Source organism: Symphalangus syndactylus, chromosome 3, assembly GCF_028878055.3.
Source record: "Symphalangus syndactylus isolate Jambi chromosome 3, NHGRI_mSymSyn1-v2.1_pri, whole genome shotgun sequence".
Classification (NCBI taxonomy): domain Eukaryota; kingdom Metazoa; phylum Chordata; class Mammalia; order Primates; family Hylobatidae; genus Symphalangus; species Symphalangus syndactylus.
In genome coordinates this window covers 54,477,707-54,494,664 of record NC_072425.2, presented here as the reverse complement: position 1 = coordinate 54,494,664, position 16,958 = coordinate 54,477,707, and the positions used below count along the sequence as shown (strand labels likewise).

At 36.8% G+C, this 16,958-nt stretch overlaps 1 long non-coding RNA gene across 1 annotated transcript in view; it reads left to right on the top strand.

The window, feature by feature from the left end:
* The first annotated feature begins 1,659 nt into the window (after positions 1-1,659).
* The window catches only part of LOC129478319 (uncharacterized), a 120,119-nt gene continuing 104,820 nt past the window's right edge, over positions 1,660-16,958 (top strand). Inside the window, exon 1 of the long non-coding RNA XR_008656398.2 lies at positions 1,660-2,010. This is a non-coding gene — a long non-coding RNA (uncharacterized lncRNA). The remainder of the gene's footprint in view (positions 2,011-16,958) is intronic.

Here is a 16,958-nt window from a genome sequence, read left to right as displayed (position 1 = left end):
CCTGGAATAGAGGAGTTTTAAGAGAATGAGGCTTTAGTGGTTGAAATGCTGAGCCCTCACTTTCTTTTCTAAAAAAGAAAGAATCATTGCTTTTCTATGAATTATATATCGAGATTTTGCTTACATTTTTTTGTTTGTTTGTTTGTTTTTTTGAGACGGAGTCTCGCTCTGTCGCCCAGGCTGGAGTGCAGTGGCGCGATCTCGGCTCACTGCAAGCTCCGCCTCCCGGGTTCACGCCATTCTCTTGCCTCAGCCTCCCGTGTAGCTGGGACTACAGGCGCCTGCCACCACGCCCGGCTAATTTTTCTGTATTTTTAGTAGAGACGGGGTTTCACCGTGTTAGCCAGGATGGTCTCGATCTCCTGACCACGTGATCCGCCCGCCTCGGCCTCCCAAAGTGCTGGGATTACAGGCTTCAGCCACCGCACCCGGCCTTGCTTACATTTTTTAAAAGGTCTGTGTTACTTTGAAAAACTTTAAAAACTACTTCTTTAAGGGCAACATCATACATTTACTTTTTCATCTTTTCTTTTCTTTTTTGAGATGGAGTCTCGCTCTGTCGCCCAGGCTGGAGTGCAGTGGCGCGATCTCAGCTCACTGCAAGCTCCGCCTCCCGGGTTCACGCCATTCTCCTGCCTCAGCCTCTCCGAGTAGCTGGGACTACAGGCGCCCGCCACCACGCCCGGCTAATTTTTTGTATTTTTAGTAGAGATGGGGTTTCACCGTGGTCTCGATCTCCTGACCTCGTGATCCGCCCGCCTCGGCCTCCCAAAGTGCTGGGATTACAAGCGTGAGCCACCGCGCCCGGCTTTTTTTTTTTTTTTTTTTTTTTTTTCCGAGATGGAGTCTTGCTCTGTCACCCAGGCTGGAGTGCAGTGGTGCGATCTTGGCTCATTGCAACCTCCAACTCCCTGATTCAAGCGATTCTCCTGCCTCAGCCTCCCGAGTAGCTGGGATTACAAGCATGCACCACCATGCCCAGCTAATTTTTGTATTTTTAGTAGAGATGTGGTTTCACCATTTTGGCCAGGATGGTCTCAATCTCCTGACCTCGTGATCCACCTGCCCTGGCCTCCCAAAGTGCTGGGATTACAGGTGTGAGCCATGGTGCCCGGCCAACATCATACATTTTCGTAGAAATTTTAGGCATGTTGACAAACTTCTGGAGGAGCTATTACAGGAACAAAGGGAGATAATTCACAGATTACTCTTATTCTTTCAATGTATAATGAGTAATGTGGTCTTGATATCCGTTAATACAAAATGGTGTGCAGCATTTTAAAATACTTAATGTGTTAATCTAAAGAGTTGGTTACTATCCTTAAGTCAGATTGTTTTCTTGGGTTGGGTTCCTACACAGGCTTTGAGACAATAATTCCAGTCAAGGGTTTGATTTGGTAGGTGATACCCGGAAAGTGCAGTAGGGGAGGGGTGAGACAAGGATGAGAGGGAAGCAAGTAACCCGGGCTCTTTCTCTTCCATTTTTTTTTTTCGCGAGACAGAGTCTCCCGCTGTTGCCCAGGCTGGAGTGCAGTGCCGCGATCTCGACTCACTGCAAGCTCCGCCTCCCGGGTTCACGTCATTCTCCTGCATCAGCCTCCGGAGTAGCTGAGACTACAGACGCCCACCACCACGCCCGGCTAATTTTTTGTATTTTTAGTAGAGACGGGGTTTCACCATGTTAGCCAGGATGGTCTCCATCTCTTGACCTCGTGATCCACCCGCCTCGGCCTCTCAAAGTGCTGGGATTACAGGCGTGAGCCACTGCGCCCGGCCACTGGGACTCTTTCTTGTTAGGTACTTCAGGGAGACTGTGGAGCACACCCGACTTAACCCACCCCCGGGACAAGGAAGCAGGAAGATCATCCTCCAACTCCCATACCACTGGCTGCGGACTGCTGGCAAGGCTTCAGCTCTGTGGCTCTTCTGCTGTGCTCTGCCTGAAGGCCAAGAGGAAGCCCTCAGGGGTGGAGCTGCAGAGGCTCGAGGTGGAGTAGAGCGGGGATATAGGTGAGCATCATAGCTTCCTGTTACATATAACATATTAAGAAAATGCTTGTTTCATATAATTAAATTCACACATGGAGTGAATGCAGGGTAATGCTTGAGCTTTGAAGTTGGACAGATTTTAGTTGGAATTTCTCTCCTATTGGTACTAGCAGTGTGACATTAAACAAGCTATTTAGCTGCTTCATACATGGTAAAGCGTTCTTAGGATGTATAAATGAGTATACATTTATGAAACTCTAACTGAATTTCTGGCATATATTAGGCATTCAATTAGCATTAAGGTATATTACAAGCAATAAAATTGCTGTGGCTTAAGGTATGTTACTCTTCAAATTTACAAGGTAATTCCATTTTTTTCCAACAATTCCAGTGGTTAAACAGATTTACATTACCACCAGAGGTTTATGGGAGTTTTGGTTGCTTTACATCCTTGACAATTTTCAGTCTTTATAATTTGAAACTTTGCCTTAGGTATGTAGCAGTATCTCATTGTGGTTTTAGTTTTCATTTCCTTACAGATTAACAAGGTTTGTTGGGGACATTTGAATATTCACTTTTGTCATGCGCCTGTTCAAATTTCTTGCCTATTTATCTATTTAGTTGTATTTTTATTGATTTATAAACAATTTATGTAGTTTGGATACCAGTCTTTTTTGGTATTATATGTTGCTAATATGTTTTCCCATTTGGTGACCTGCCTTTTCATTCTCTTAATTGATGAACAGAACTTTTTAATCTTCAAAGTAATCCAATTTATTGATCTTTTCCTTTACGTTCACTGCTTCCTGTCAGGTTAAAACATTTCCTCATAACAATATTGTGAAGATATTTCTCCATGTTGTGTTTCAGAACTTTCATTTTTTTTACATTTTACATTTAGACCTGCAAATTAACTAGAGTTGATTTTGATTTTTGAATGGTATGAGGTGGGTCATGTTTTCTTTTTTTTTCTGTGCAGATAACCATATGACTCATCAAATTTACTGAAAACATATCATCCCTTTACTGAATTGCAGTTTCTTTTTTTTAAAGTAAATTAAGTTTACATATGCGCAGATGTGTTTCTATACTCCCTGGTCTCTTCCATTCATCTATTTGGTTTTCCTGGTGCCAATTTCTGTACTTTCTTAACTAAGGTAAATTTATTATACATTTTGATATTTGAAGAAACTTTCCAACTTTATTATTTTTCAATATTTCCTTGGCTATTCTTGACACTTTATATACATACAAATTTTAGAATCAGCTAGATAATATCTATAAAAATATATATTTATATTTTTAAATATAATAGCAAGTATTTTATATTATTATATTATTTTATTATTATAATATTATATTATAATATAATATGATTATAGTATTATATTATTATAATATAATAGTATTATAATATAACACTATAGTATTATATTATTATTTATTAATATTATAATTTGGATGGTGATATTATAATTTGGATGGTGTTGAATCTATAAATAATTTGGGGGGACCACTGGCCTCTATATACAATTGAATCATCAAATCCATTAATATGGTATAGCCTGCCATTTACTTAAGTAAGGTATTACAACTAATACCTTATAGCTTGTGAGGCAATTTTGCTTCACTGGATCTGTTTGCAAGTGTAGGATGGTTTATAAGTAATAGCTTACTTTAATTTCTAATGTTTTTGTTAGTATATAGTAATGCAATTGATATTTGCTAATTATTCTTGTATTCAGCATCCTTGCTAAATATACTTCTAAATTCTAATAATTTGCTTGTAGAGTCACTTTTGTTTTCTACATACCCAAACATATTGTCTGCAAATAATGACAGTTGTGTTTCTTCTTTTCTAATTCTTGCAATTTTAATTTCTTTTCCTGGCCATATTGCACAAGTTAAAGCCTCAAAGATAATGTCAAACTGAAGTAATCTTTATCGCCTCTTTATTTCAAATGAGCAAGCTTTCAACTTTTTATACTTAAGTATGATGTTTGTTGTAGGTTTATGTAGATACCATTTATCAGATTATGGGCATTCTTTTCTATTACCAGTCTGCTAGGTTATTTTTTATTAATTTAAAAATGATGAACAGATGTTGAATTTTTTCAAATGTATTTTCTGCATCTAATAATTATGATGAATTATCTCTGTCATTCCATTAATGAATTACATTGACTGATTAGCAATGTTCAACCATTATTGCAGTCTTAGAAATAAACTCAGCTTTCTTATGATGTCTATATGATGCCAATATTTTAAGATTTTTGCATTTTGCATTTATGTTTATGAAGAAGATTGATCTGTGATTTCACCTTCTTGTAATGTACTTGTCAGATTTGATATCAAGTTATGTTTTGCATAAAAGAAATAGAGAATAATTTGGTATCATTTCTATCTTAAAATTTTAGTAAATTTACTGGTGAAAGCATTTAGGCCTGAATTTCTTTTCCTGTGGAAAAAAATGTTTAATTGTTGATAAATTTTCTCTCATAGATTTAGTACTATTCAGAGTTTCTATGTTTCTTGTGTTAATTTTATAATTTAGGCTTTCTGGACATTAGTCAATTTCTATCTGCCTTTTTCAAACTCATTGGTATAAAGTTTTGCATACAATCCTTTTGTCTTTTAAATGTATGTGGGGTCTGTAGTAGTATTCAATTTTTAATCCCCAAATTGGTAATTTGTACATTCTTTCTCTTCTTGAATTTGTTTGCAGTTATTTTCTATTTTATTGCAGTTATTTTCTGTGTTGTTATTTTTTGTTTGCATCTTTAGAAAAGGTGAGAAATTTATACGATCTGGAGAGAAACCAGAGTGTAAGTTTGCATCTTTATTAATTCCTCCCTTCTATTCTACTATCGTTGATTTAATTTGATCTTCACTTTATAACTTTCAGTGTTAGATATTAAACTCCTTAATTTCTAAAATTTTTAATTTTATAATATATGCATGTGAATACAGCTTTAGCTGTGTCTCACAAGCTCTGCACTGTATTTTTATCACCATTCAGTTGAAAGAATTTCTAGTTTCCTTTGTTACTGTTTTCTCTGACCAGTAGATGATTTAGAAGGTGTATCTGATGCTTCTGGTGCCAACATTTCATCTCCCAGTCTGCTCTGGTTTCAGCTGCAGCTGCGGTGAGCTCCTTTCTTGTTGACAGCCTCCCACCTCAAGTGTGATCCGTGTAACTCTCTACTTCTGCTCCAGGACAACTCAGATTCTCTGGGAGGCTGCTTGACTTGTGCACAAATCCATTTCTCCAATACAGGGAAGTCAATTTCTATCTACCTTTTTCAAACTCCTTGGAGGAGTTTACCTTTTTCAAATTTCCATGGAGGGAAATTGACCTCCAAGGCCACTCAATCCATGGTCAACTGGAGCTGGTATATAAATGTCTCAGCCTCCTCTCCTTCACTGGAAGGTTCTGGGGTGCTTTATGCCTGTCACAGGTCCCTAAGCAATCAAGTCATCATTGGACAAACCAGATACTTTACATCATTGGCTTTCCCAGCTTCCTTGTCTGAATTTTTCCAGTCTCTCATTGCTGCTTCCGGAGAGCACCTTCCAAATAGACTATCTATACTATGCTCTTATCTCCAGATCTGCTTTTGGGGGAATTCAAAATATAACTATTGTATTACTTAATTTCCAATTATAAAGAAACTCAGGTTTTTTTGAAATTAGTGATTTCTACCTTACTTTTACTGTGGTCAGAGAAAATTTCCACTAAAATCAGTACTTTTGAATCATGCTTATATATTATCTGTTCCAAAATACATAACATTAATATTTAAAAAGGATATATAATGTAGCTGATGTGGCAGGTGGTGGTAATTTTAGTGAACAGAGAAAAGAGATTGTAAATAGAAATGGTCAAGGGCAACTTCTTTCTTGGGTTGTCATTTGGGTACTGAAGTGTGTCCTGCCATCTTTGCAGCTGAGTGATAAAATGGGGCCTGGAGATGCCTCTCATCTTCAAGATGCCCTCACCTTTTGGAAGCTAAGTGGGAACGGTGGAGCTCCATATAAAGTAGCAAGGAGCAGGCTGCATGCACGAATGTTTTAATGCGGGCCTTAATCTAAGAGTTTCTCAAAGTCACCCATAGTGCAGCTTCATCCACAGTCAAGAGAACAGATAGGGATTTGTGGCCAATATTTCATGTGGCAAGAGTAAGGATTTGTCTGTAATGCTCTGTGTTTGTTTCCGTAAAAGAACCTAGTACGGCTCCTGGTGGCTTTGGTAAGAAGCTGATTGTGGACAGAACTGAATGCATAACTTATTCAGAGCAAAATGAAAATATGAACACTTTTACAAAATACATGGATAAAAGTGCCATTAAAGGTGCTAACGTATCCTGTTTTTACATTTTTTCCATAGTCTTTCTCTTGACTTATCATGTTTTCACATGTGCTATTTAATGTCATAATAAGTAAAGACAAATTACCATTATTAATTATTAGCATGCATTTTACCATTCATCTTTACATAAAATTGGCAGTTGCATTTTGTAGCTCATACATGCATACGTATTTCATTCTTACCAGAATGGTGGAAATGCTGCACAAAATGAAGTCAATTGCTTTTATTTCACTTCATGATATGCACACATTCTACCAACTCTCTACCTTTGGCTGACTAATGAGTGAGAAAGCACTCAAGGAAAAGAAACGTGGGTTGCTCTTTTCTTCCTTTCCTCCTAAGCCATTATTTTCAAAGTATGTGGTTGCTTAATACAGGGAAGTAGCTCAGGTAAGAAGGGACAGGATAGGGTGTTTTAGTTGTTCGATTTTTTGGTTTTTTGTTTTTTTTGAGACAGAGTTTCACTCTTGTTGCCCAGGCTGAGTGCAATGGCATGATCTCAGCTCATCGCAACCTCTGCCTCCCGGGTTCAAGCAGTTCTCCTGCCTCAGCCTCCCAAGTAGCTGGGATTACAGGCATGCACCACCATGTCCAGATAATTTTTGTATTTTTAGCAGAGACGGGGTTTCTCCCTGTTGGTCAGGCTGGTCTCAAACTCCCAACCTCAGGCGATTCGCCGGCCTCGGCCTCCCAAAGTGCTGGGATTACAGGCATGAGCCACGGAGCCTGGCCGGTTGTTTGGCTTTTTAAAGGCCATTGGCTTCTTTCTGAATTTCAAGCGAGCTCTTGTTTAAACAGATTATGTGCAGCTTCTTGGGGCTGTCTGCACTCCTCTTATTCAGCGGTGAAGGGAGTGAAGATTGGAGAATACTAAGGAAGGAAGACATTTTTGGGGTAGAGAGGTAAAAGTATTTTTTTTTCTTTCACTGATTTTCCTTAGTGGTGGTAGTAAGTGTACCTCACACACTCTGTGTGTCCCTCAGGGGCCTTTTATTTTTTTAAATCTCAAGGAAGTTATGGGCTGTGCCTGGGTCTGGGCAGAGGGCTGAGGCCCAGCCGGCTGGGGCTGCTGGACTCTGGAGCTGCCTCCACTCACTGTGGCCCTGACCTTGGCACAGCCCCTGCCCCTGCAAGCCAGGGCTGGGGGACACTGAGCTCTGCACCTCCCACCCTGACAGAGGAGTGGAGTCGGGCTAGAGACTGCTCTTCTCCCTGATCTTTCAGATAGTCCTTTCAGCCTGGAAGGGAACTGTGTTTCCTTCCACCCTGCTTCTTGAGCGAGGGACCCACGTTGGCCGCCTTGGTTTCCTCAGCTGCCGCTCTCCTACCCTGCCGAATCTGCGCCTGCCTCGATCTCTCTGCCAGGTTCATCTTTCTGTGCGTGCCACCAGCTGCCCAGTGCAGAGTTCTCAGCCCTACCTCCTGGGCCCTGGCTTTGTCATGGGTCACCACTTCCTCTCCGCTTAATGGAACCCTTTCCTGGTTCTCAGGACTCTCGAGCTCCTGGTTTTCATCCTTCTTCTCTGAACACATCTGTGTTTTTCTCCCCAGTCAAGTACTCATAACTCAAATTTATATCCTTGGCTTTCATCTCTAAGCCACGTGTAAGACCTACAGGTATAAAGAAAAAAAAAACCACTATTTTTTGTCAGATATTTTAACATCATATCTGGCACTAATTAGCAAATAACTTTCCAGAAATATGTAACCTGGTATGCTGTCAGCAGCATAGCTTCTAATTCCAAAGTTAGTTCTGTCAGTATACATTTAGATCTAGATATAGATCTTTAGATACAGACATGCGCATAAAATTTCCCTTAGTACCAGTCATTGGAAAGATCATTTCTTAGGGTTCCATCGTTATAGATACATCTACAATTCTCCAGGTGACTCGTTTTCACAAAGGAGCAGGTGCCTGTGCACAGGGATATGACAAGTTGGTAAAGTGAGAAGGCGTTCCAGGCAAAGTGCACAGCGCATGCAAGCGCCTGAAGCCGGAGAGAGCCTGCTGTGATGGGGACTGTGGGTAAAGGGAGATGGATCTGCAAACGGAGACAAGGCTGAGGTCATCCCGTGCCCCTGTGGTACTCTAAGGAATTTAAATGTTAGTTTCAGTGACAAGAACCATTTGAGGATTTATAACAAGGGAACGACTTGAAAGGATTCGTGTTAGAATATAGATTTCATCTTTTTAAGGGCGCAGAGAACTCTCAAAAGAAAACTCATTCGGGCAGCAGGATATTTAAAGGAGATGTGAAGAAAGCCGGGCACCCCAGCAAAAAGTGACAGGTCAGGACAGAGGCAGCAGGGCGTTGTTGTTTAGGCCTGGGCAAACTGGGGCAGCCAGTAGGGAGCAGTTGCTGGATAGTGGGGGCTGGGGGGTTGCGGATGGAACAAGTAGAGGTAATCTAGTATCATATTAAAGAAGATGTATTGAGACTTTTTATTTAAACAGAGCTTGTTTAATCTGTATAAATATTAGTGGTGACATTTTGCTTAAAATGTTAAATGTTTTTAGATTTTGCATGTTTCTATACAGCTGCTGCGCACATGACCTTTTTTGTTCCCCTCCCCTCTCCTGCCCACCTTGAGTCTCCTTTCCCCTTCCCTCCCCTCCTCTCCCCTTTTCTGCACTCCTCTCCTCTCTGCTCTTACATTTGGTTTTGTTTTTAAATGTTTTACCTTTTAAAGAAAGCGTTGGGTTTCTGATTGCAACTTCTCCTAAATCCACTAGGTGGAAGTAAAGTATGTAATTTTATTTTTCCCATACCATTGCAACGCGTTTCAAATGTAAACGGGCTCACATTAAATATATGAGTTATTATAAAAGTGGAAGATATTTATTATATATCCTTTTGGAAATATCAAAAGTGAGAAAAAGAAACTAAAATCAAACTGTAGTGCCTATACCACATTCATAGCTAACCACTCTTTCTCTGCAATTTATTTTAAATTCATATATTTTGTAGTTAATTGGCATCATACTTAAAAAATCATTTAGTTCCCTAATTTATTTTACCTACCACTGTGTCCTAGACATTTTTCTACATTATTCTCAAGAATTTAAAATTGTAATATAAAATTATAATTGATGTATATTGTATATGCCTCTATATCTCCATAGATATAGTGAAGGTTTTATAAATAAGCCATTTATAGTCATACATGTACCTGTTTGCCCACATCTCTGGCCCTTTGAAAGACAGATTCACAGAATTTTATTTGAGGATCAAAAGGAATGGATATTTTTGGGACTCTTGATCTGTTGCATTGTTTACAGAATGGATGAAGCACGTACCTGCTTGTCACAGCTATATCTGAGAGGTCCCTGCTTCTCATTCCCACCCCTCTTCTCCCTGCCACCCTCGCCAAATCTAGATCAGTGTCTTTTTCTTGTTAAGGAGTCTTAGTCTTCTAAATTTACTTCCAAACGTATAATGATAAAACAGCTTGGCCAGATTCCTGGATGGACGCTGATGTACTCAACCAAACTAATTTTTCTTCATTATGAATTTGCCCAGTGTCATTAATCAGAACAATTTTTAAAAGTAAGAAGAAAGATATTGGCCAGCAGATGGCGCCCCAGAATAAAACAGAGGTAGATGAAGAAATGTTGATTTTTCTTGCCATGATTTCTCTCTAAGCAATGGTTGAATATGACATACGTATGCTGTAAGGAAGTTGTTAAGAATAAAAACAGCCAATGCTCAGAGTTAAGAAAATGCAATGGTTTAGCAGGAATCCATCCATGGAAGTACAGAAAGTTGAAAATGTTCAAAATTTAACACTGGCTGTGCTATGTTTATATTTGCCGGCTTAGGTAGGAGTTTGAATGCTTTCCTAGTGAGGACCCGAGAGCAATGATGAGTCGAGGTCTTTATTCCTAGTCAGGCCTCCTCAACCTCATATTTTCTGTCTTTTGTGAGGCATTGTTCCTCCTACCATGACCCCAGGGCTTACACATATACTAAGTAGAAAATCTAAGATCTGTGTTTGCAGTATGTCTTCTCTGTAGTACAGGTATTAAAATGACAATTTCCCTTCTTAAAGGTATGGTAGGATCCAATAAAGGAGCACTATGGAGCTTTAAAAATGATGAATAGCTCTAGACTTTCACTAGTAACCATGATAAAATAAGTTTTATCAGATCATCATTGTCTAGAGATAGATATATAGAGATAGATGGATAGAATCTATATATCAACATCTGTGTAATATATGAACCACACATATTCATTCTAGGTTTTCTGGTTGTTCCTGGTGGCAATGGTGATCTGATAAACCTATTTTATAACAGTTACAAGTGGAAGTCTAGAGATATTTATCATTCTTTAAAGCTTCATAGTGCTCTCTTTTGTGGCTGTTTTACAAAATCCCTGTTGGTGAGTACCCTTGCCTTCAAAATGTGATTATTACAAACTAGCAAATGAAAATTTCCCAGTGCTTTTTTATGGTTTTATAATTTTTTGAGGTATAATTGATATGCAAGAAACTGCATATATTTAAAGTGTACAATTTAAAAAGTCTTGACAGAAGTACACACCTATAAATCAATCACCATAATCAAGACTGCTAACATAACTACACCCCAAAAACTTTCCTTGTACCTCTTTGTACCCCTTGTACCTCCCTCCTTTCTCCTACTTCCATGGCCAAGGAACTACTGATCTGTTTTCTTTCATTATGAATTAATTTTGCTCTTCTAGAATTTTACATATATACTTTTATGTCTGTCTTCTTCCGCTTTTGAGATTCATTTATGGTTGCATGTATTGATATTTCATTCCTTTGTGTCATTGTGTGATAGAGCACATTTTGTTTATCCTTTCACTTTTTGATGAACATTTAGATAGCTTCTAATGTTTTTAGCATTTACAAAAAGCTGTCATAAGTATTTGTGTGAAAGTCTTTGTACATACTCATTTTTTTTTTTTTTTTTTTTTTTTTTGCCCTTGAGGGAAAGGCTTTGGAGTGGGATCATACATTAAGTGCACATTCAACTTTTTTAAAAATAAATTTTATTGTGTATATTTAAGATATACATGACATTGTGGGGCACATATATTCAGTAAAAAGGGTACTGTACTGAAGCAAAGTAACATGCCCATCATCTCACATAGTTACCCATTTTTTTGTGTGTGCATGGCAAGAACAACTAAAATCTACTCATTTAGCATGAATTCCATATATAGCACGATTTTATTACCTATAGTTCTCATGTTCTACCTTAGATCCCTAGACTTGTTCATTCTACATACCTGCTACTTTGTATCCTCTGACCTACATCTCCCCATTACCACTCCCCCCACCCCCATATCTCCCTGCCCCCCACCCATCGCCCCTGGTAACCACTATTTTGTTCTCTGTCTCTGTATACTTGCATTTTTTTATATAGAAAGAAAAACATTACATCTCACTTACATGTAGAATCTTTTTAACAATGTGAAACATTTAACCTTTTCATAAATCAACAGAAAGTTTCTGATGGCAGTTACACTATTTCACATTTCTACCAGCAGGAGAGTTCCAGCTCCTTTACCTCTTCCAATACGTGTGGTGGCCACTGATTTTACTCTGAGCCATTGTATTAGGTGCATAGTAGCCTCTCATTGTGGTTTTAATTTGATTTTTCCTATGACTAATGATATTTCATTTGCTTGGTTGCAAAACATGCATCTTTTTTGGTGAAGTATCTGTTTAAATCTTCTGCCCGTTAAAAAAATTAGTTTGTTTTTTAGTATTGGCTTTGAGAGTTTTTTATATTTACTGAGTAAACTTCTTTATTATATATATGTTTTGAAAATGTATTGTCTTAGTCTATGGCTTGTCATTTCATTCTCTTCACAGTATCTATAAGAGTATCCTTTGAAGAACAGACAGTTTCAATTGTGATGAAAACAAATTTATCAAGTTGTTCTTTTATGGATGTTGTTTTTGGTGTCATATTTAAGAAATCTTTGTCTAAGCCAAAGTCACAAGGTTTTCTCCTATTTTTTCTCTAAAATGTTCTATAGTTTTAGGTTTACAGTTTTGGTCTATTAACAATTTTGAGTTCTTTTTTTATGGAGCAAAGTATGGGCCAATTTTTCTTTCCTGTGTATGGATATAAAATTATTCCAACATGATTTTCTGAAAAGACTATTCATGTTTTCGCTGAAACCACACTGTCTTGATTACTGCAGTTTTATAATAATTCTTTGAATTCTATATTGTGATTCTTCTGTCTTTATTCTTTTTTCAGGTTGTTTTGGATGGTCTGGATTCTTTGTATTTCCAGACAATTGATTTTTGTATCTTGTATCCTGAATCTTGTTAAATCACTTATTACTTTCTTAGAATTGTATATTTCATTACCTTTTTTAACATAGATAATCATACTTCTGTGAATAATGATAGTTTTATGTTTTTCTTTCCAATATAAATGCATTTGATTTATTTTTCTTATCTTACTACACTGGCTGAAACCTCAAGTATACCTCAAGTATAATGTTGAATAGAAGTTATGAATGTGGACACGCCTGTCTTGCCTTGATTTTGAAACCCAACCCAATATTCCATAGATAGTTTTTGTTTGTTTGTTTTATCATAGAAATTGATTCCCTGATCTCAAAGCTTGAAACTTTTATTTGTTTTATCTGAGTTCCCTCCTTGGGAAATGGCCTTCAGGCCTCTCAAAAAAGGTGTCAAAGAAATGAAACTCCTATTATTTTCTTCATATCTTGTTTTTGAAGTTTGTTTGCTTCTGTGGAATTTTAGTTTTTATCATATATATGTATATATATATAAGATTTTAAGGGATTTTTAAACAATATTTTTGTCTCTTTCTGCAATTTATTCTGTCATTCGTGGGACCCAATTACATGTATACTAGGCTACTTGACACTCTTATAGCTGATAGATGCTTTATATATTTTTTATTTTTTTCTTTCATTTTGTGTTTTATTTTGTATGATTTCTTTCTTTCTTTCTTTCTTTCTTTCTTTCTTTCTTTCTTTCTTTCTCTTTCTTTCTCTCTCTCTCTCTCTCTCTCTCTTTCTTTCTCTCTCTGTCTTTCCTTCAAAATGGAGTTTCCCTGTTGTCACTCAGGCTGGAGTACAGTGGCATGATCTCTGCTCACTACAACCTCCACTTCCCAGGTTCTAGTGATTCTCCCACCTCAGCCTCCCGAGTAGCCTGGATTACAGGCATGTGCCACTGTGCCCAACTAATTTTGTATTTTTAGTAGAGATGGGGTTTCACCATGTTGACCAGGCTAGTCTTGAACTCTTGACCTCAGGTCATCCACCTGCCTCGGCCTTCCAAAGGGTTGGGATTACAGGCATGAGCCACCACACCTGGCCTGATTTCTGTTTTCATTTCTTCAAGTTCACCTGTCAATCTTCTGCAACATCTAATCCACATTAGCCTAATTCAGTACAATTTCGTTACACAATGCTGTTTTCATCTCTAGAAGTTTGATTGAGTGGTTCTTGTGTCTTTCATGTTTGTAACATTTTGAATGTATACAATCCATTTACAGTAAGTGTTTCAATGTCCTTGTCTACTAATTCTAATACCTGCATCAGTTTTGATTGGTTGATTTTTCTCTTCATTATCTGTCATGCTTATCTGCTTCTTTCTATTCTTATTTTTATTTTTATAGATAATTTTAAGAGACTTTAATTTTTTGAGAAGTTTTAAGTTTATAGAAAAATAAGTAGGATGTCTAGAAAGTTCCTAATCCCCTCCCACACTCAGTTTTCTCTATTATTTACAGTTTGTATTAGTGTGGTACTTTTTAAAATAATTGATGAGTTAACATTGATACGTTATTAAATAGTGTAAATAGATGACATTAGGGTTTACTCTTCGTGTTGTGTATTCGATAGGCTTTGACAAATATGCAGTGACATGTGTGCATCATTGCAGTATCAGATAGAACAGTTTCAGTGCCCTAAACATTCCCTGTGCTTCACTATTTATATCTCTCACGAGCCTCTGGCAAAGGCTGAACTTTTTTTTTTTTTTAACTCTCCTCATAGTTTTGCCTTTTCCAGAATGTCATATAGTTGGAATTATACAGTGCATTGTCTTTTTACATGGGATTTTGTTCACTTAGCATATGTTTTTAAGGTTTCTCCATATATATTTTTTAATAGACTTTATTTTTAGAGCAGATTAGGTTCACAGCAAAATTGAGCAAAAGATACAGAGATTTCACATGTACCCCTCCCCACATATTTGTATCAATATCCCACTATCAATATCCTGCACCCCCACTATCACTATCAATGTCCTGCACCAAGAGTGTAATATTTGTTACTATGGGTTAATCTACAGTGACACATCGTTATCACCTGAAATCCACAGTTTACATTCGAGTTCACTGTTGGTATTGTATATTTGAGTTTTGACACGTGTATAATTACATTTATTCACCATTAAGAGGCAGAGTAGTTCCACTGCCCTAAAAATCGCCTGTGCTCTGCTGATTCATCCCTCCTTTCCCACAACCCTAGCAAGCATTGATCTTTTTATAGTCTCTGTAGTTTTGCCTTTTCCAGAATGCCATACAGTTAAAATCATACAGCATGTAGCCTTTTCAGATTGGATTGTTTCATTTAGTAATATGTATTTAAGGTTTTGCAATGTATTTTTATTGCTTGATAGCTTATTTATTTTCAGTGCTGAATAATATTCCATTGTCTAGATATACCACAGGTTATTTACCTATTCATCTGCTGAAGGACATCTTGTTGTGTCCAAGTTTTGGTAATTCTGAGTAAAGTTTCCATAAACGTTTGTGTGAAGGTTTTTGTGTCGATGTAAGTTTTCAGACCATTTGGTAAAATATCAAGGAGCATGGTTGTTGGATTTTATGGTAAGTGTGTATATAGTTTTGTAAGAAACTGCCAAACTATCTTTCAAAGTGGCTATACTGTCTTGCCTTCCCACCACCAATGAGAATTCTTCTTGTTGCACATCCTCATTATCATTTGCTGTCACTATTCTGGATTTTAACTATTTTAATATGTGTATAATGATATCTCATTGTTGTTTTAATTTGCATTTTCACAATGACATATGACGTGAAGCATCTTTTCATATGCTTATGTACCATCTCTATTTCTTCTTTGATGAGGTGTCTATTAAGGTCTTTGGCCCATTTTTAAACCAGGTTTGTTTTCTTATTGTTGAGTTCTAATAATTCTTTGTACATTTGGATAACACTCCTTTATTAGATGTCTCTTTTACAAGTATTATCTCCCAGTGTGTGGCTTGTCTTTTTATTCTCTTGACAGTGTATTTTACAGAGTAGACTTTGTTTATTTTAATGAAGTCAGCTTATAAATTCTTCCATGGATTATGCTTTTGGTGGTTTATCTAAAAAGTTATCACAAAAATTAAAGTCATCTAGATTTTCTTCTAAGTTACCCTTGAGAAGTGTTATAGTCTTGTCTTTTATACTTATTTCTGTGATTCATTTTGAGTTAATTTTGTGAAGAGTGTCTGTGTCAAGACTCATTATTTTTTTGCATGTAAATGTCCAAGTGTTCCAGCACCAATTGTTGAAAAGACTGTGTTTTCTCCATTGCTTTATTATATTTGCCCCTTTGTGAAAGATCATTTGACTGCATTTGTGTGGGTTTGTTTCTGGGCTTGTTATTATTCTGTTCCATTGATCTATTTGGATCTTCTTTTGCCAGTACCACATGGTCTTGATCAGTGTAAGTCCTGAAGTTATGCAGTGCCAGTCCCACAACTTTATTCTCCTCCTTCAATATTCTGAGTACTTTTCCTTTTTATATAAACTTTATAAACTTTAAAATTTAACATATAAAATTTAAAATTAAAATTTAAAGCATATACACTTTAAAATTAAAATTTAAAGCAAATAAACTTTAAAATTAATTTGCTGATATTCACAAAATTACTTTCTGTGACTTTGATGAAAATTGCATTGAATCTATAGAAAGCATTTTTAATTGCAGAAATAATGTATGAGCCTATTCTGTTTATCAAAGTAAAGTTACAGATAAGCCAAAGTGCCTTTTTTCCCAAATTGTCAATGCTAACCACTCCTAAAAGAAAACCAAGGTAATTGTTGTGTTTGATACAGTCTTTCATACTTTAAAACATGTTTATGTACAAAATATGTCTCTAGAAAGAAGTTGGGAAGAACTGACATCTTGACAATATTGACTCTTTCTTTCCATGAACACAGAATATCGCTTCATTAATTTAGTCATTCTGTGGTTTCTTTTATCATCTTTTTGCAGTCTTTCTCATATAGATCTTATACATATTTTTTACAGCTTATACCTAAGAATTTCATTATTAGGGGTACAAATGTACATAGTAATATGTTTTTAATTTCAAATTTTATGTATTTATTGCTGATACACAGAAAAGTGATTGACTTTTGTATAGTAATCTTGCACCTTACTATAATTGCTTCTTATTGCCAGGCTTTTTGTTGTTGTTGATTCTTTCAGATTTTCTGCATAAATGATTATGTCATCTGCAAACAAAGAGGGTTTTCTTTCTTTCTTTTCAATCAGTATATCTTTTATCCCCTTTCTTGTTTTATTGCATTAGCTAGGACTTTTGGTATGATATT